Source organism: Leptinotarsa decemlineata, unplaced genomic scaffold (assembly GCF_025532065.1).
Source record: "Leptinotarsa decemlineata unplaced genomic scaffold, Ldec_3_MD MMD2_tig00000199_RagTag_RagTag, whole genome shotgun sequence".
NCBI classification, from domain to species: Eukaryota; Metazoa; Arthropoda; class Insecta; order Coleoptera; family Chrysomelidae; genus Leptinotarsa; species Leptinotarsa decemlineata.
The window spans coordinates 11,515,939-11,537,077 of NW_027412544.1; the positions used below are offsets into that span (position 1 = coordinate 11,515,939).

Consider the following 21,139-nt stretch of genomic DNA (forward strand, 5'->3'; position numbering starts at 1 on the left):
CTTTTACTTACTTTACGCTCTGTCTGCAGTTTTGTCCTATATGGACATTCTCAAACGAATATAGTAAACTACAGTAATGATTCATTACATTCGTCAATATATACCATTCAGGTACTTGATTCCAAAGAAGGTTCCTAGGCAGGTATATATTTCTGTCCTGGGTCTGCGACTAAAACACCTGCACCAGAACCGGAAGGTGTTTTTGATCCATCTGTTCTCCAACAACCATCTGCTCTCAATATTGCCTTCTCCCGGAGAATTCAGTCCTATCTACTCGAGAACATAACCGCAATGTTAAAAAAATACCAATGAACAGACAGTTTGGTTTGATTAGTAACTCCAATACCACAGGAGAGGTGCTATTTTCTGTATGAAGATGTGAATCAGTTTCTGTGCATGTCACTGTGATAGTAAACATTTTTCATATCAACGTACTGGTGTATCTGAAGCCTTGGCAAGTTCAAGACCCTGGTTTTCAGTTTATTTTTAAATGAATTTTCACTCCTGAGATTGTTTATATAATGTGGGACGACATTATATAATCGAGGAGTTAGGTATGAGTAAAATCTTTGAACGATGTTTTTGCGTGAAGTCGAAACATATGCATCATTTTTGTGTCGAGTTTCATATTGGTGTTCTATTTTCCTTAATTCATGTCTATTAATATGTTGTCTTATTATAGTTTCGAGAAAGTAGAGTTGTCTAGAATTGATGTTTTTTATTAATTAGTCGGTTGGGTAAGTTCTTTTTTGAGGTGGATCATTTTCAATAATGATTTTTGTGCTTATTCTAGGTGTTTCAGAAAAGTTGTGTTTTCTGTTCCCTAAGCAATTATTCCGTATGTGAGGTGGGCTTCGAACAATATGTAGTAAAGCAATCGCATCTGCGCTGTTTGTAGGTGTGATCTCGCGTATTTTAATATATATGTAACAAATCAATCAGAACATTTGTTATGTTTATTACCAAACTTCTGGATTTATTCAACTGAACAGAAACGATATTCCGCAAAATCTTCATCACCCCCAATATTCATCTTTTTATCAAATTCATTATTGGAAATGAAGGTTTATTTGGGAATGTAGGCTTTCACAGCTAGCGATAATGTTCTGATTGGTTTCTGGGTTTTGCCGTGGTCTTCTTTGGTTATAATCTCCAAACGTTTCAACTGCAACTGAGGCAGTCATCTTCAGTGGCGTAGGTGAAGTACTCTTCTTGACCAACCAAATAATCTTCTTGACCAACCAAAACATTGTAGGTCCATGAATATAGATACAGGATAGTTAATGACATATGATTAAATAGCAGTGGTAGATGGAAACCACCACACAAGTAAGTACTTGATTTACTACATCCATCCTCGCACTGAGGATAATAAAACGGTATTTTAACTGTAAATGATGTTTAAATAAAATTTTTCAACTATTCTATTGCCAAATCCTTTTTTGCCTACTATTAAATTAACATCAGTGAATGCAAATCGATGTACAAATTTATGTCATTTAGATGGAGTATAAAAAACCAAAGTTCAAATAACTCCTCATTAATACATCAACAAGATTTTTTTTTCTAAACGTATTTTTTATCGTTTTTCTGAGTGATGATTTTGTACATCTTTGTTTCCATTTTTGTATGTAACTGAATTCACATACTCTAGCAAGTTAATAAGAATCCAACAAATCATAAGAGTCATTTAAATTTTTTCTATATTGAGGACGGTGTGATGGTTCCAAAAACTTTTGATTCAATAGCAACAACTTTCCAATATGGTGCTTTCGATATGGAATTGAGTTTGATCATTTGATGTTTAAATTCGGAATTCAAAAAGAGTGTCATTTTCTAAACCAACAACAGATTTCTATCATCATCCAGTGATTTCCAGCAAGGATAACTTCCCCTCCCCCCAAGTTTCAACGCCACTGGTCTGAGGTCAAATATCTGTTTATTTTTGCTCAAATAATGTATTATCATTAAATGAGCAGATCGCAAGCGACTGAGACAATATTTTGTTTGGCTAAATGTACATATCCGATAAAAATAATGTCTTCAATATTTCGTACGTGAAACTATAGGAATGAATCGATTCTCTTTTCAAATTACGTTAAAATTAAAAAATGAAAACGGAATTCATTGAACGCTTCTAGAAAATCGAAACAATTTTTTTGAAAAAAGAGAAGAAAGGTCGGGCTGTTGAGCCATGGTTGACTGGAAGTCTCAGTCGTTGCTTGAATCTTCGGTAGCACACGAAACTTTCGCTACTACAAATCTCATTCGACCACGGTCCCTTGAATTGTGTTCTCTCTGATCATGACTCCAGCCGTGAATGCCCATATTCTTATATTTCAAATGAAATTTCTGGAATCATTATAATATATCAAGTAATACTTGATCTCACTGATCTAAAAAAACATTTTTTTCCATTTTCCAATTCTCTGTCCGGCATTGCATAGGTACATCTATTCACTTCCGCTCGCATGGAATTCTATCAAATGATGCAGAATAAACGCAATCCACGTTTCATTGAACAAAACATATTTTTTGATGCGGCTACTTTTTGCCTGAATAGTTCAGTGAATTCTCAAAACTGCAGATATTGGAGTAGGAATAATCCTAAAACAAAAATTGAGGGGCATGCTGACACCCTAAGAAATTCAATATTTGGGAAGAAATACAAAAAGAAATCATTCTTGTGCTTTTATTTTTTGAAAAAATTCCACAGGAGGGCGTTATTTGAGATTTCTAAACACTGAACTCATACCTTTCCTTGCCCATATTTTTCCAGACGCCAACAATCCTAACTCACCGAAAGTCGTAATTTTATGAATGAATTGGGATGGTAGCTTGGGTTGACGTGGGTGATTTGCTTCACTCAGTCAATCGACTGCTATGTGAACCGCTGATTCAAGCTGCAAGGTCTGACGATCGATTTTTACTTCCTTTCTTCCAACCTGTGTTAGGAATCACTCTTTGAAAGATAATACCTTGTTAGTCCTTGACTCGCACAAGTTTCGACTTTTGAGATTTGTCGTTCGTAGGGGACGATAGCTGGTTAATGCAAAAACAGATTTTAACAAATTTTAATCGAGTGCTCAATCTTATGATGTTATCCAGAATTTTACTAATGAGGCAATAAGGCAAGTGTATGATTCCGAAACATCGACGTCCGCCATTGAGGATGACATTGTAAGTGAATTTCACCTCATCATATACTATATTGTGAAGAAATCCTGTGGATGATATCTGATTCAATTCCATAACAAATGTTTGAAGTGAAAACTGAACAGGAAAAGGCGTTTTCTTTATAATTCGATAATCATATAGGAGCAGTTGTTTCGTGAGGGTTTTTTTTCAGTATTGTGATTCTTTCCTGAAGTTATACCCCTTTTAATTCAAAGCATATGGGTGCAACGTCATATTGCAACCCACCCACTATTCACGTTGACGTATACGCGAGTTTCTAAATAACTGTTTTCTACTAGGAGGTAGATTAGTAGACGCGGAACGATAAATTGGTCACCAAAATCTTACGTAAACCGTGAAATTTAGATGGGATAAAGAATCAAATCAGGGTCGAAATTAGCAGAATAACCCCAGTACTTATTCGTGATATTTATAAAGAATGTATTGTGGTGGATGGCAGTTTGAAAACCTCATAGAACTGTTGTGTTTTGTTGGATATAAAGTAAGTAAAATCAATGTTTGGTCACCAAGTACAAAGATATCAAATTGATCATCATCACTGGATGCAGTTGAAAGAACGTTCATGTGAAATATCACGCAATCTTTAATTTTAATTTACTGAGTACACTACGAGTTAACATAAGTGTCAAAACAGTAATAGAAAGACTCAAAGAAGTTGGTTTATACACTACTTCACAAATCTAGACAGTTACAATTTGCCATTGCCCATGTCAACTGGAATGAACATCAGTGGAGAAAAAATCTTCTCACAGATGAAACAAGAATACAGTTATGGAAATCAAATGAACGTGGCCGAGTATCTGGAAGTTGTTGGACTCAAGGCAGTCGAGTGGCCACCAAACACTCCTGACGCAAATCACATAGAACATATTTGGGACATTCCAAAAAAACATACGGGTACGAAATTCAGCTTCCAAATCAATTGCAGAATTAAGAATTGCTGCATAGGAAAATGGAATAGAATTCCACAAGACACCATCAAAGACCTTTTGTGGAGTATGCCCAGGACGATGCAGACTATTGTTATATCTAGGAAATAATTAATACTGAACTGTTATTATGTTGCCTCAAAGATACGTTTAATATTTCAGCAGAAACCATTCAGAAATGAAAATTACATGAAGATTGAGACAAATAGAAACAAACATTCGCCTTGGCACAGTAATATGTGGGACCATGAGAAGCATATTCCAAAATTATTTTGAAATATATAGGGTGACTCCCAAAATATTCACATACCAAAGTTATATTTTTTCTTATGGAACACTCTATTTTTTTATTTTTAGATACTATAGACAAAATAAAGGTAAGTTACTATTATATTTCCCATACTTAAAGTAACCGTTTCTGAGAAATTTTGAGAAATTCAAAAATACAGACCATAATTTAGAAATGGTTTTCACCCTGTAAAGTGTAACGAGCTGCTCGTAATTGAACGTACTGCTCAGCTCAAAGGTTAAAGTTAACTACCACATGAAATGCAATATTATTCAGAGTAGCGAAAAAAATTGCCTCAAAATTTGGACACACATTTAATCAAATAACTTCTTAAAGTTGAATGGAATCCCCCTTATTTAATGGTGTAATTTGATGCAGATGTAGATTTCCCTCAAAATTATATTAGGGTTCCCTATACCTATCTCTTCTGCTTTTTACACAAAAGGCGTTTTTATATTTTAATTATGAGTAATTTTTTCATTTTCAAAATAAAACACGCTGTATTGTTATGAAAAGCTTAAAGCAATTGTAAAGACTCAAATGTATTGCCATATCTGAAATATTAAAAAGCATGCTTCAAACAACTTTTCATTGTTTATTTTTTTTAGAAACCGTTTGCCTAATTCAAAAAAAAATACTTCAACTCAGCAGTGAATAATGACAGACGTTACCACACGTCAGAAAGTCTTAGTATTTCAGATGCTTACATATCTAAAATTATTTATTTATTATCTGTAATGGTTTATATATTGTTCAATTAATGTGTATTCGTATATGTACATTTTTCAACCCTATAATGATTGTTCACTGTATATCATAATTTTAATATTTTTTCAAAAAACTTTGACATTGTTGACTTCATAAAGTTTCACTAGCTTCATCAAATAGGGATTTTTGGACAATAAAGCATGATTGATTGATTGAATGGTTTGTGTCTGACTCTCAATACAGTTCATGTAATCACTATTGGAAAATTTTAAAATACATTATTACTGGCTATTTTCCTAAAGTGTTGTATTGTGATAAGTGAATACAAACTGTTTCTGTTAATATATTCAGTATCTATTTGGAATTGTAAATATTTTGTAGTTTATAGTTTTATATGACTAAGTAGCGATAGATGGTATGTGTAATATTGTTTGCTTGTTTTTTTTATTTAATTATTTCACCCAAGCTTTGTCAATAACATATGAATCTTCAGACAATAAAGCATATTTTGACTTGACTTGAATAACCCATTGTTCAACTTACTCTTTGTAGTAATTAATTCAGAATGAAATTAATAAAGGCTGTCACACTACTCGTGAAATTGTTCACAAAAAGCTCACTGCGGTATATGATTTCAATTCACGAATATACACACTCACAAAGTTTTTCTTAATCATCCAAGCCGCTAAATCATCTGAATTATTCCAACACGATTTACACAGAACAGGACATGGACGTGCGCAAAGAAACCTTTGCAATGCCCATGATGATCTAGCTAGATGTTAGATTACTCAAAACCAATATTGATAAAAAACAGGGTTTCAAAGAAGTACATGATTTTCAAAAAACAATTAGTTTGATAACAATAATTTCAAAATGTTGTTTCATTTAGTATCATTTCACAATTAGTACATATCTCAAGGAGTCAGCGTCCGCTCTTTTTCTATCTGAATGAATTAATCGAATTATTAAATAAACTTTTAATTCAATTCAGATTAAATACATGATATTAGAAAATTCATGTAAAAGAGAGCTGAAACAAGCATTTCTGTGAATAATACGAGTAATGAATTAGGTGGTTTATGCAGAATACAATTTATTCCTGATCTGAACATTCGTTTATACTATAGAAACAGAGGTATTTCTCCAGGCCAGAGTTGAATATATACCAAATGTATTTTTTCAATTCCTATCAGAAAGTTTGATGCCCTGTGTTCGTAGAGTGTCATACATTAATTCGCATCGTTTCGAAGGATAAATCTGAAATTTTGAAGTCTATTCCAACTTTCGGCACATGAATATTCTTTGAAAATGATTATTATTACCTCATAGTATAACATTGTAGGATATTCGGGAATAAATTAGACCATAATAAATGCTAAGTAGCTGTGAGGTATTGAGGGTATTTTTAAATTGTAGTATAGCAAAGTATCCACTGTTCACTCTTTTTGAAATGAAATTGATATTTGTTTCCTAGCTGATATTTAAATCCCAAAAATATTGTTGTTTCAGACAAACCGATCACTTCATTACCAATTTTAACATTAAAATCATTTTATATATTCATAGATCATGTGGAAAATTACATACATTTTGATTTAGAGCTATTCAAAATCATGGAGTTTCTAGCATACTAGTTACTAAATTCTGTAGTTAATATATTCCATTTTTACGGAATTCCTCAGAGGAATTTGCACCAATAATCAATAACCTGAGTAGAGTGTAATATTCTCAATAATCAGTACGATGCAACATATGATAAATCATTTTTACGAAAGTCACTTTTTCCTAAAGAAAGTATTAGAAAGCCAAAATATTCCATAGATCGCTCTTCGTAACTTACAAAGAAACACATTTTCAATAGGCTTTCTCAACCGGAGTTACGATTGAAAACATTCGGAATGGAAGTAACAAACGTTTCGTCTAGCACTGCGGCAGATATTGTCAGTGGTATGTGCATTGACTGCGAGGGCGCAGATTATATTTAGAAATAATGACTAAGACAGTTTTATCGCGATTCACTCATCTGGAATACCAACATACTTTTCTCTATCAATGTTCCCTTACAGAAAATCTGTTTTTATATCCTACGTCAAATTATTGAACGCAAGAAATTACTTCACAACAACGGTTTCCACAATCCAAATACGAGTCAGTTTCTTTTCTGTTTTATGAATACTTCAACTCTTGTCTTGACGAGTGGTTCAACATACTTCATTTTCTTCAGTACAGAATTTTCAGTGAAACTCAACTTTTCGAGTACTCAAACAAGCAAGGTACGTTTAATTTTCGCCATACTTCACCTGAACCTGGACAAACATATCTGTAACATCTGATATAATTCACATTAACATGACTGTTACACATGACGCTTACACGAGCAAATGACATCCGCAGTTATAACAACCGAGGCTCCAACAACCACCCCAGGAATATCTTATATACACACATCGGAAAAGTCTAGGAATATTTTTAAAAATGGCAATATTTTTTTTTTAGATCGCTTTAGGGAAAAAAAAGTTGACAGGTGATTATTAAACGAATGTAACTTACAACAAAATTTATTAAATGGTCAAAAATACTGAGTGCACATATGAGCAAAACTAAAAAAAAATATGGCTCTTCTTTGGCACCCCAAAAAAAATCATAATACAAAAAAAATTGGAATCAGTACAAAGTATGGCCTCCACGCTGGTTTATTAAGGCCCTACATCTATCGTGCATCAACAAAATAAGATTGTCAATGTCTTGTTGAGGTACATTTGCCCATTCAGCGATTAAAATCTCTCTCAATTGAAACGTTGTGTGAATGTTCCCCATATGCGGAGTAATTCTTCGTTGAACCATGTCCCACACATGCTCGATGGGATTCAGGTCCGGTGATTGTGCTGGCCATGGCAATACATCAACTCCTTCGTTGGTGAGCCAGTCAGTCACTAGACGCGCGACATGTGGACGAGCATTATCGTGCATTAGGTGGAAGTTTTCACCAACAGCACCAGCAAACGGACGGACGATAGGTAGAAGAATGGTGTCGAGGTACTGTCGAGCTGTGAGGGAGCGATTTGGAAAAACGAGATCGGTTCTGCCGCCGATCATGATTCCGCCCCATAGCATTACTGTACCACCTCTGTATGTGTGGACTTCCTGGACGTGTCTCAAACGTTCATTATGTCCAGGTCGTCTCCACAATCTTACGAGAATCTGGATGAAATCCAAATCTGGATTCGTCTGTAAACAAAACTGCATCCCAGTTTTGATGTTCTTGGCACCACTCTAATCTTCTACCGCGACAAAAGTGGACATCTAAGTGGCCTTCTGTTGTGGAGATCTGCTTCATGCAGTCGATTTCTGACAGTATCACGACCAATGGTTACCTGGTGCGTCTGCTGCAACACGTTAACCAACTCAGGTGCTATATATATATATATATATATATATATATATATATATATATATATATATATATATATATATATATATATATATATATAAAACCTATTCTACTTTTTTTTTCAATAATAGTAGGCTCTGGCCTAGGTGACGTTATTCATTGTTATGAACTAAAAAGTATTTGACAGTGACACAACTTGTAAAGCAAACCATTATAATTGTTTCAAGTAGTTCAAAATTATTGTCATTTTGAAATATTGTAACCTGAGAATTCATCTCCAGGAAGAAAGATATGATTTTGATAATCGGTGAGTGTGAATAAAATTGTTCATAAGCGACAACAGTATATGCTCAAAGGTATTCTAACAGGAGTTATTCTAACAAGTGTTTATTGGAAAAGTTGTTGCAATTTTTCCAAAGAACAGGCAGTGTATTTTATAATATGCAATAACGGCAAAAACCGGTTACTGGAAAAGAGGAAAATGATTATTTAGTATGTCATCCCTAATTGAACACCCTCACACAAGTCAACGAAAAATATGTGAAACAACTGGAATAAGCAGACAGAGTATCCAAAGAATAATTGAAAATAACAAATTCCACCCGTATCGCATTCAACTACATCAACAGCTTTTTTAAGAGGATTATGATCGACGACTGAATTTTTGTTTATGGGTTTCAGAAAAGTTTGGTGATGGAGAATTTTTTTTTGATTATGTGCTTTTTCCATGAGTCAACTTTCCATAACAACGGATTAGTTTCAGACATAAATTTCACTACTGCAATGACGAAAACCCTATTATTTTTTGAACACTTGATCACTAGCACAGATGGTCTGTTAATGTGTGGGGTGGAATAATTGGATCGCAAGTGGTAGGTCCTCTCTTTTTTGAAGGGTATGTAAACGGAGTCATGTTTTTCGGATTTATTTGGAGTAATTTGCCTATGCTGTTGGAAAGTATACCTCCTAATATTCTTCAACGGATGTGGATGCAGCTGGATGGTGCTCCTGCACATTTTGATAGACGTGTTAGAAACGAGTTAGGTAGACAATATCCAAATAGTTGGATAGGACGAGGAGGTCCACAGAACTGGCCAGCCAGGCCCCGACTATTTTTTATGGGGGTATATCAGAAGTATTGTTCACGATATACCGCCAACGACACCTCAGGATATGAAAGTACGAATGAGAAGAGCGTTTCGTTCCATATCGCAAAATATGTTATCCAGAGTTCAGAACTCATTCCAAGGAAGAGTTCGCCTATGCATCGGGAATAATGGACACCATTTTGAGCATTTATTAAAATAATAAACTAGGGTAAAGCGTACATTCATTGGCCATTTAGGACCTGTCTCGTAGTTTATCTGTTTTAATGGAATAAATACGGACATTATAAAGGATACTGTTGTCAAAGAATCTTTCTAAAGAATATAAGTAGGAGAAGAGTGAATCAAATAGTGCCCTACTTCCATTTGAACCCAGAATTTTATATAATTTTCCAAGAATGCAAAATCCACAGTCATTGGCCGTTACATTACTGTTATTGGCCGTAAGACTTACAGTGATTGGCATACCCAAATGAAATGAAACTCCAGGTTTTCAAATCCTACCAGAAATTCAATTTATTCAACTGATATATCATAATAATGATTTCAAGAAATATTTGGTTTGACTGAGCAGGTTTTACAATAATGAATTTGTGAACAGGATGTATCAGTTGATGGTGTCAGTCTAATAATGCTCCTATTATGTTAGGTTCTTTCACATCCATAGCATTTGATTCCTTTTGATATTAGGCTAATCTTGTTCGTACAGATGAAGCAGATTTTGCCAAGAGCAATCTGATTATTGGAAAGAAGTAATTTTTCCTGATTGTTTTCAGTAGAATTATTGCTCTCGTCGTCACCGAATACTTTCTTCATGTGTTTTTCTCGTGCAATTGTGACACATGATGAAATGTTTACTCGGCTGATGCTTGAAGAAGGTTGGGGAGTAGGACTTTCCTGCTCCAATGAATCAACTGAAGAAATTGCAGTTTGGATTTCTGTTTACCTTTTGGTGAATTTGGCTAAATTGATTTTTTCCGCTTGATTGCCTTCTTTTTCTCCAACTTCGCCTTTTCGTTTTCAGCTCATTCCGAACATCTTCCTATTTTTCTATTTTCCTTTTCTTTTTCTTCCTTGTTCTTAGCTTCCAGTTTTTCCGTTTGAATGTTCTTCCATTGAGTGCTCGTTAGAACAATCAATCAATGGTAATCTTTCACTATTTTTCTTACCCTTTCTTACCGGGGTTTTAGGCCATATCACATGATCGTAAAAACTGGATTTCACTGGATTGATTTCTCTTTCGTCATGATTCTCTTGTAATGTTCTTGCAATGACGAAAGCGTCGGATTCTTCATTTTCATTCTACCCATCTAATTTCATGGTATTTTTCATTGAATGCTTATCAAATTCACAATTTATTTCATTTGTGGCACTAACTGTCATTTCTTATATCTTTATCATTTCTTCATTTATACCATCTCCAAACTCATTTCTTTCATCAAGATCTGTGCCAGTATGATTTTTTTCCTCTAACGAGTCTATAACATCATATGTCACGGTAGGTACATGATCCTCGGTATTCACAGATGGTGAAAATTATTTCGCGATTTGTTATATCTATATCTTCACTGATCTTGGTCTCTGCAGGTATTTCACTTGTGATATATGAAGCATCATCAGTCTCAGCATCTACAACCAAGGTTTCATTTTATTTGAATTCTCTGTGCAGTTTGTACAATATAATTGACTCATCATTATTATTATTGACGCTGTCGATTTGTTCAAGAATTTCAATTCTTTCATCTCCCACTATATTTTTGAAGTGGTTATATGAAATGGAAGCATCTTTGGTTCCTTGTGGTTCCTCTTCATCGTGGATTATTTCAATTTTATTTTTGTTCAAAGCAAGGCATTTCTCGTAATCAATAGTAGAGGCATTCCATGGGAATGAACCACTGGCTCGAAACCCATATGTTATTGTATCAACCTTGGCACACTGATCAATCACGATTCTCAATACTGGAGCAAATTTTTCCTTGGTTAGTATTGTTGAGGATTTTTCCTTCTGAACTCCAATACAGCTTTTTTCCATCCGGTTTTGAGTGGCTTGAAAGATGCCACACCAGCAGGTTGAATAATTCTGGTAGCATTTGGATAGAGTGCTATCAAAATTATCTCTAGTTTCGTGCATAGCTGACTCAACTTCAAAGTTTGATGAGTACAATGTCCATCCACGAAAAAAATGACCGGAAATTTAATTTTTCAAATACGGATATGATACATTGCTGATATATTCGTAAAACAATTCCACCTTCATCCTACCATTGTCACTATGACCAACTCCCCAAGAACTTAGTACCGAATTTATGATGGAAGCTGGTAGCCTCTTATACGGAAATATTAGCATAGGTTCTGTCACCTGTCCAGTAGCAGAGGAAGTGAACATGTAGGTTATGTTCGTTTTTGCTTGGGCAGAGTCTACCTCATAAACGTTTCTTGCACCTCTAGGAGCAATAACCTTGGTATTTTCAGGACAAAGGAAAAAACATGTCTCGTCCCCATGAACACACTGGTTGGATCTCTCGATATATCAAAATAACCCTTTCCCTTGAGATATTCCTCCACCAAACTAAACCAATGTCGTATGTCAGACTCTGAAATAACAGAAATAACAGCTGCTGTTACAACCTCTGGGGTGCGGTGAGTTAGAGCTGGATGTCGTTTGTACCATTTGTCCCCAGGTAAATCATCACAAAACAGATTATTTTGAGGATTTGCATCCAAAAATTTTTCCACACATACTTGAATATCAAGTTTTCTGACTGGGAAAACTTTCCAGTAACTTTCTAAAATAGTTTCTACTTCATGTGAGAGAATGAGATTTGGTCCCAAGGTAGTTTTACTGTGAAACTTTTCACTTTTTCTGGATTGCAGCATTTGACGAGGCACACCAAATAATTTAGAGGCTTGTCTTTGAGATATACCATTTTTTATGGCTGCTAAAGCTGAGGTGATAGTTTCTTCCGTGTACTTGTCTTTGAGAGATACCATTTTTTATGGCTGCTAAAGCTGAGGTGATAGTTTCTTCCGTGTAATTCTTTTTATATTTTCCCTCTTCTTGTACTTTCGGCATCTAGAAAGGAACAATCAAAAATATTTCATTTCATTTCGAGTGGCCATAGAGTTATTGGCATATGGTCAATTATAGTGATTGGCACATGGCCAACTACTATATACGATGGTATTTTCAACATTCTCGATAGGTTACTGTCAATTAGGTTCTGAAATGGATTTGAATGAACTAAGAAATGTAAAATAGTGAAAAATTTCAACCATGCAGTCATTCGCCATATGGTCAATAACTGTTTCAGACATCAAATTCGATGCCAGTGATTGGCATACGGTATAACATGAATTTTGACCATAAAAATCAGTTTTCCGGCATTAAATTATTTGCCTTCAATGTTTTTTGAACTGATAAATCATAAAAAATGTGAAAATCTACTTACATTGGGAATTATTCGACCTCGTACAACAGTCGATATGAATAGTTCTTAGTATATCTGACCACAGACTGAAGAACAGAGAGCACAAACATATTCACAACGACGTAGTCATTTGAGGTTATGCGATATGACTTGGAAAACAGGGAAACATATTCTAAAGGGTTGCTGATGCCAACTGATGAAATCAAATTCCACTTCTTTCTCACCAGATTATTATAAATTATGAAAAACTGAGGCTATGCCAATCACTACCCGGTGGCCGATGACTGTCTGCTTTACCCTATTTAAGTTTCTCGATTCTTCGATAAATTGACTTCAAAAATGCTTTTTTGTTTTTCATTACAATACAGGGTGTTCCATTTTCAAGATGAAAAATTTACTCATAAGTAAAATGTAATAACGCCTTTTGTGTAAAAAGCAGAAAAGACAGGTATAGGAAACCCTAATAAATATTTGAAGGGAATCTGCTCCTGCGTCAAATTACGCCACTAAATACGGGGTGTTCCATTCAACTTTAAAAAGTTATTTAATTTTAAATGTGTATATCCAAATTTTGAGGCAATTTTTTTCGCCACTCTGAATAATATTGAATTAAAAAATTTATGTGATAGATAACTTTAACTTTTCAGCTAAGCAGAACATCGAATCACGTTCAGCTCGTTACACGTTATAGGGTGAAAACAATTTTCGAATTATGGTCTGTCCCAACTAGCAATTTCGTATTCTATAATAGTTGCGGAAACGTTTCGGAGAAACAAATTATAAAACTGCATTTCTCCCAGAAATGTTTTCAATATGTTTATAAAACTGCTATAAATAGGAAATTGGCATCGTTTTATAAAACATTTCAGTTATTATCAATATTTTGTTGGGCCTTTTACACTACAAAACAGTTTTATAAACATTTTGGCAGTTACTATAAAATTTGTCTAACTCTCTTAAAAAGTAGTTTTGTAAAGACTTCCCTTACTGCACTTTTGCAACATATTTAAGCGATACTTATAAAATAATCAGGAGACAATTTTATAAGAGTTTTTTAGTAGTACCAAGTAGGCGTTATAAAATATAATACAGCCGAAAACGATAACAATAAAATAAAAAAGTGTTAAAAATGTTTTCTTGAAGACGCAAGAAGTAATTTTGTATTGGACACTAGGAAAATATAATAGATATGTCACCAACTGAAAACCAACAAATAGAAAGGTTGAAGCCATTTTAAAATTTCACTTCTGCACTCATGAAACTGTTGAAGACACTGTTTATGTTTCGAAGATTGATAATTTTACTGCAAATGAAATTTTATTGACGAATATATAGCCTATTATAAGCAAAATTTAAGCGCGCCACTCATTTATAAATGTTTTCGGTGAAATTATTAACTATACAAAAATTCACTCTGTCGACGTATTAATTTTCTAGTCGTAAACTTAACTCACTTTATTCTAAATAATATAATGTTATAATATTTATGTGCTTTTCAGCTGTAAATGAATTGGTATCAGTAGCAAGCATTTCAACGTATTTTAGCTACTATGTTACCCCTATAAAACTGTTAAGAAACACTTAGTTCTGGGAGTGATGGTATTGCGGCAGAGTCGGACTAATTTTAAAGCTTTAGGTTTCTAGAAAAGTGCTAGTATGAATAAAAGATTTCTCACATATAGTTTGGATAAATATTATCTGTGTTTGATGTTTTGGCTTAAAAGTTTCTTTCAACGATTATAAAGGTTAAACGACGGGTTTTAACCATTTTCATAACCTTTTCATGATTTTCGCAAGAAAAAATTGAAGCACTAAGTTAGGTGGGATAATTTGAAGTGTTTTTTAGTATTTCCAATATACAGGGCGACTCAAAAAGCTTCCAGAAAGTTTTTTTATGGAACACCAAGTCATTTCTTCGTCTATTTGGAGCACCTCGAACTGAATCTAAAACTATCATATACCCCCCAATAAATGTTCAAAATGGCCGCCATTGAGTTATTATTTATTTTTATTCATATATTCGGGATACAAACAGAAAAATTCACTACAGTATCCACACAAAATTGAATCATTATCAAATTGAAAGTATAAATTATTACACTAATATATGCATATCATAGTGTCTAAAATTAAGGATGAATTAGAATTGAATACAGTAACAATAGAAACTGATTATCGGTTATTGACAAAATATATCAATTTATTATAATTTATAAAAATGAGTTTTCAATATATTTTTGGCCGTAAGCTACAATGTATTGAAAATATGGAAGTATGTTGCGAGAGTGTTACCTCATATCACTGGAGTTTTCTCCCAACACCAAACCGTTCTAGACCCACTATTAAGATTTCCGACCGTATATTTTCTAATATATGGATTTTCTGAAATAACTGAAACAAAACCAAACTAACCCAAACCAACCATTATCCCTTCTTTCACTAAACAAAAAATTATAAAAAAATATTTGTTACAAATAGAGTATTCGAACCCACCACAAAAATTAATCATACGTCAATTAGTCAACATCCCAACATCAAAGCCATTTACACTAACGAATACCTATGGATACGAACAATGTCACGAATTAATTATATAAAGCGGGTAGCGAACCTATACAATTGAATTTTAACGCGAACGCATACGCTCAAATCACAAAATTATCGCAAACCTAGATACTCCCAAATGAATTAAATTTCGTGAATCGCCTTGTATGGTTTAGCTGCTAAAACTGAACTCCCATTCAACCCTAACAACTCATTTCTATATGAAATATTTTTTCGAAACACAACTAAGCATTCCGTTATTTTGATGTTTTTTTTTACACAGAATACTAAGAATAGGGCCCTATTAATATTTGTTTGCCTTTCTGCTCCGCTGTGGCTCTGCTGTCGGTACACAACTATTGTGATTGTTTATAAGTTAGTTGGCTACATTTTTGCTAATAAATGACACTTTGGTGACTCTTGTAATATATATTACTTATATTCATCACATATTTCCTTTTTTATGATGAATATTCGTTGTCTAATGCTAAATACATAATATATTAGACATAACCTATATGAACGCGGATTAAATATTGTTGATATTCAATTTGTCGTGCGTTTAGTGGAAATGACGGGTAAGTTTTTGATGTCGGAATATATCTTTTAATTAGCTTCAATAACTGACCAGATATTTGATAATTCAGGCCTATATTTTCAGTTGATAGTTTTGTGTTTTTGAAGCTGGATTTGACTCATTTCATCTAAGTTTTAGGTATTTATGTTCACCATAGTTCCGTTGTCATGGGTAAATAATAACCAACCCTCATGGCCAAAAATTGATGCTGATAAGCTAATACGAAACCACAATTATATGCCCGAAGCCAATTGGTTTACAATGATGTATAAACTAAAACGAAGTCATTTGATGACCTACCAAATTGCTGAAGAAGAACTATTAGAACGAATGCTGCAGAATGACGATACAGAACAAGAAAAAATTATCAATTCTATGCAACCCAAAAAGCAAGCAGGGTCATTTTCATCCAAACAAGTTGTCACAAAAAGTGTGAAAAAGCCAAAGTTATGTATCTTTTATGGGACATCGTTTATATGACAGTGGTTATTAGTTATTCGAGGAGTTACTTCTGAATACTGTCTGTGAAGCATACCTTGATGTACCTGAATTTGTCATCATTTAAAGAGTTGTAACACGAAACTGCTTCACTCAGAACAAAATATCCAGGTTTCCTGAATAGATAACTAAAAACTGAAACTTGAAAGTGCAAAACCTTTGTATTTTACTGTCTTTCAAATTGTGAATAATAAGGTTGAGTTACTAAACCCAATGCCTTGAAAATATTGAATTCACTTATGGTGTACCTATATTCCATAAAAATCAAATATTTAGAAGTTGCTGAAGAACTAATTTCCACCACGACATCGATGGTGCCCCACTTGAATAACTTAACAAAAATATTCTTACTAAATACAACTAAAATTTTGAAGAATTTCCCAAAGCTATGATTAGGAATCGATATCAGCTGGTTGTTCTCTTGAATGCTGCATTTTATTATTGGTGGCAGCAAATATGTATTAGCAAAAGCAATTTGATTTCATAACAGTTATATTAGTGTTTTTGAATTGTAGTAAATATACAATACTATAAAATAGTTGGAAAATTATCATTAAAGTGACAATATGGTAATGAAAATAAAATTGTGTCTGAAAGAATTTTAATAAAATAATTTCATTAAAGCTACAGGAAACAGTTATAAATAAGCTTGAAATAGTTTTATAACTATCATAAAAATCTCGCAGAAAAGTGTTATAAAACTGCTACATAACAAGTGACTTTTATAGGAAAATAAGTTTTATAAGTTAGTTGCAAAAACGTTTCTGTGATAATTTCCTTACTATTTCATAATAGTTTTTCAATTTTATTTCATAAACGCTTCTATGACAAATTTATAAAACACTTTTATTGCCTACAACTGTATTGTGTTCACCGATCATCTAATACAATCAATTAGCATTTTGGAAGTAATTATAAAATACTAATAAAATAAAAATGTTGCAACACCATGTAATTATAAAACAACTTGGCTGGTTGGGCGTATTTTCAAATTCCTCAAAATTTCTCAGAAACGGTCGATTTTAAGTACGAGAAATATGGAAGTAACTCACCTTTATTTGGTCTATAGTATTAAGAAATAATATAACTTTGGTATGTATAACTTTTTTTGAGAGTCGCCCTATATATTTTAAAATAAATTTTGTAATATGGAAATGGAGAAAAATTAGTTGCATCATTCAATATATATATATATATATATATATATATATATATGCCAGAAGATGACAGTACTACCAAGTGTCGAAAGCGATCGCAGATAATTAATAGAAGCTATAAAGCTTCGAATCCTTTTTGTAGAATTTATTATTGAAATATATATATATATATATATATATATATATATATATATATATATATATATATATAGATAATGTCAATAGATATGATGAAAAATTGCATTTCACCATCGAATTAGAAAATAACCCTTCCTCTTCTTGATACAAGAGTTATCCGTAAAACTGATAATTCCTTGATAACTGATCGGTATGTGAAACCTACTAATTCAGGAAGATATATCAGTTGAAATCAATTCAATACTTTATTTGAAAAAAATAATAGAAAAATTAGTACTCAAGCAAAAAAATCTCAGACTTCTTAGAGACATATTGATCGAAAATTTCTATCCCAAAAAACTTCCCAATAAAATAATTTTCAAAAGTGGCAGTTATACAAATTCCGATGTAATCAACAAAAATTTATGTAATAATAGTTCATCTATCAATATTTCTTATAAATCTATACCTTATCTTGGAAATTCATCTTCAAATATAATAAAACTTTTTTATAATGAACAAAATATCAAAATATGCCAAAAAAAATTTAAAATATATATGGGGGGAAATCAGTTTTTATCGACCTGTTTTGCGTATTTCCACCTTCCACAATCTGGAAAATATGAAAATTATAATGAAGAACTTTCATATATACATATAACTGTTTAACGTCTGTGTAGTTCAAATCACAGACACGAATAAATCAACATTTTCATGGTCTTTCTTTCAAAATTGAAAAATTTTCACTGAACTCATAATGTAATTTTTTGTTTTCCTGAAAATTGCATTGATGATATAGGTATTCAATTGTTTGTATGTGAATAATATTATGTATGTGAATGTGAGTAATAATAATGAAATGTACATCATTTGCCTAAATGAAAAATTGTTGTGAAGTATTTAAAGAAAAAATATGTTTTGAAAGAAGTGTTACTTCTGATTTTTTCGATTCATATAGTATTCAATTCAGGCAAAATTTCAATACAAAAGTCACACTGAATAATCCAATCAACTCACCCCAACATCATTATCACAACATCTTAATATTTGCATATTCACTTCATTCATATTTTCAACAAAATACATTTTCATTTAATAGTTTTCAAGTCAGTTCTCAAGTCATCAGTAGCAGTTTGTTCACTGATCAACCCGAAACTGGGCAATGAGATTTCAAAAAACTTCGAATGTTTCCAGCGAAAGCTTACGCACGACGATCCGCCAATATGTTCCGTATCTTTGCAGATTTGCTGTGAATTCCGCGCGCGACTGAAATACAGTTTGAGAGCTTTGTGAAAATAGCGGCTATGCGATACGCACGCGCTTTTGAAGATGCAAACACCTGTATATCCTCTCAACTCAACATTTCATTTATTTGATTTAAGACGCATCACGCCTGGAATTATCCATATTAACTATTTATATAACCAATCGGAAAAAGTTTCGATTGTGAAACAAGCTTGCTGAACGAAATACATTTATTCCATAAGAAAGAATGGCTTCATTTCATTTGAAAATAGTGAAACTGATGGTTTGAAAACTTTCTCATCGAAAATATTTGAACTTGTTACCAATTCTAATTCACGTTGATATAAAACAGCTAACTCATCACCGAATATTCCAGGTCATTCTCAAGAAACTTTTCTGCGAAAGACACACTGATCATCGGCCATCTGCTGCGCTAGTCCGTAAAAATCATTGTTCTGAAAAACTCGGTTATCGATGAATACGAAATGTAAATTTTTGTTCATTTTCAGGTATCACTTCCACATATATGCAGAAAAAAGCATTTTTGCTTCCCATTGTAACGTTACTATTTTATATTTTCACAGATCTGGAATTCTGAGCAACTCACCGTAGCACTCTTATTAAATAGAAATCAGAATTCTAACAATTATTCAAAACCCATATTGATCCATAATTTATGTTTTTTTGAAATTGATTTATTGCTTCCTTCCTTCCTATGGAAGATCTCAACAATTTTTTGTATCAATATGAAGTAGTAGAAAGTCAAAAATCTTCTTTTCCAAAAACTGATCGCTCCTAAAAATATAATCCTTTCAATTTAAATAAGATTCCTTTGGCAGGGATTCAGTCAAATAGGCGAATGAATGTCAATACGATGTTATCGATGACATGAGTAGATGACACTCATTCCGTGACATAGAGTCGTAATTTTATGAATGAAATATGTGTTTTTTTCTCGTAATGTTATCCAGATGGGTACTGAAGAGTCCTAAGGCAAGTGTCTTACGGCGAAACATTGATGTATACCAGTGAGAATGAAACTGTTTCATATAAGTGAAATTTTACTCTTTCATTTGTTTTATTGTGTAGGAAACCTGTGAATGATATATCATTTAATTTCATAACGAATGATAGTTCGTACTGGAAGCTCTGGCGTGAAATGAATTTATTGAAAACACTTTCCCAATACCAAAACAAAATTTTGCCTAACTTGGTTAGTGAAACGCGCGTCAAGAGACCGTATTTGTTTTCTGGTGTTAGGAAAGTGTCTTCAATATATCGACAGCGAAAGTTTGGAGTACAAACTGAGTAGAGAGGATTGTTTATTGTATAATTTAGTGTCTATATAAAAAAAAATGTTTCGAAAGTATTTTTCTTTCGTGTAATTCAACCTTTATATGAGGGTAGCTGTATCTGTATTTGTAGAGTAGGAAGGGTGAGTGTAGATCCACAGCACTTGGGGTTCCCTCCATGGAGGTGCCTAAGTGAGGAAGCTTTTCTGCAGGGGCAGCCTTACCTTTATTCAAGGCGGAGCTCTTGGCGCCCGCATCAGCAAGTGTCCTTGCTATTGGAGGTGGAGTGAGGGAGGAGGAGGGTGCACTCATAGTTGCTGCAACTTCGGCCCCTTTCGCTCTCTTTCTCCTTTTGGCCTCAGCGCCGCAAATGCGCTTACGCCTTGGCCTTTCTATTACATCACGAGGTGATTTGCTATGTCCAGCCTCATTTCAAACGGTAGATTGGGGTGGACATTTCTGTTCATCCCCAGCAACCATCTTAGATGGAGGTGAGCACTTCTGTCCAGCCTCGGGACTGGTATTTGTTTTTGTTGTTTCTGCTTTTGTGTTTGTTTCATTCATGTGTGTTCCCACGAGTAGCAAGGGAAAAGTTGGTCACCTCCTGCAGAGCCCCGCAGTACCAGAGGTAGGCTGATTACAATGAGGTTTTGCCCA

At 33.5% G+C, this 21,139-nt stretch overlaps 1 protein-coding gene across 1 annotated transcript in view; it reads right to left on the reverse strand.

Annotated features, from left to right (window-relative positions):
• Positions 1 to 19,200, reverse strand: part of LOC111504126 (RYamide receptor) — a 300,380-nt gene extending 281,180 nt beyond the window's left edge. The window contains exon 1 of the mRNA XM_074172935.1: positions 18,963 to 19,200. The gene's annotated coding sequence lies outside the window, so the exon portion shown is untranslated. The remainder of the gene's footprint in view (positions 1 to 18,962) is intronic.
• Positions 19,201 to 21,139: the final 1,939 nt, after the last annotated feature.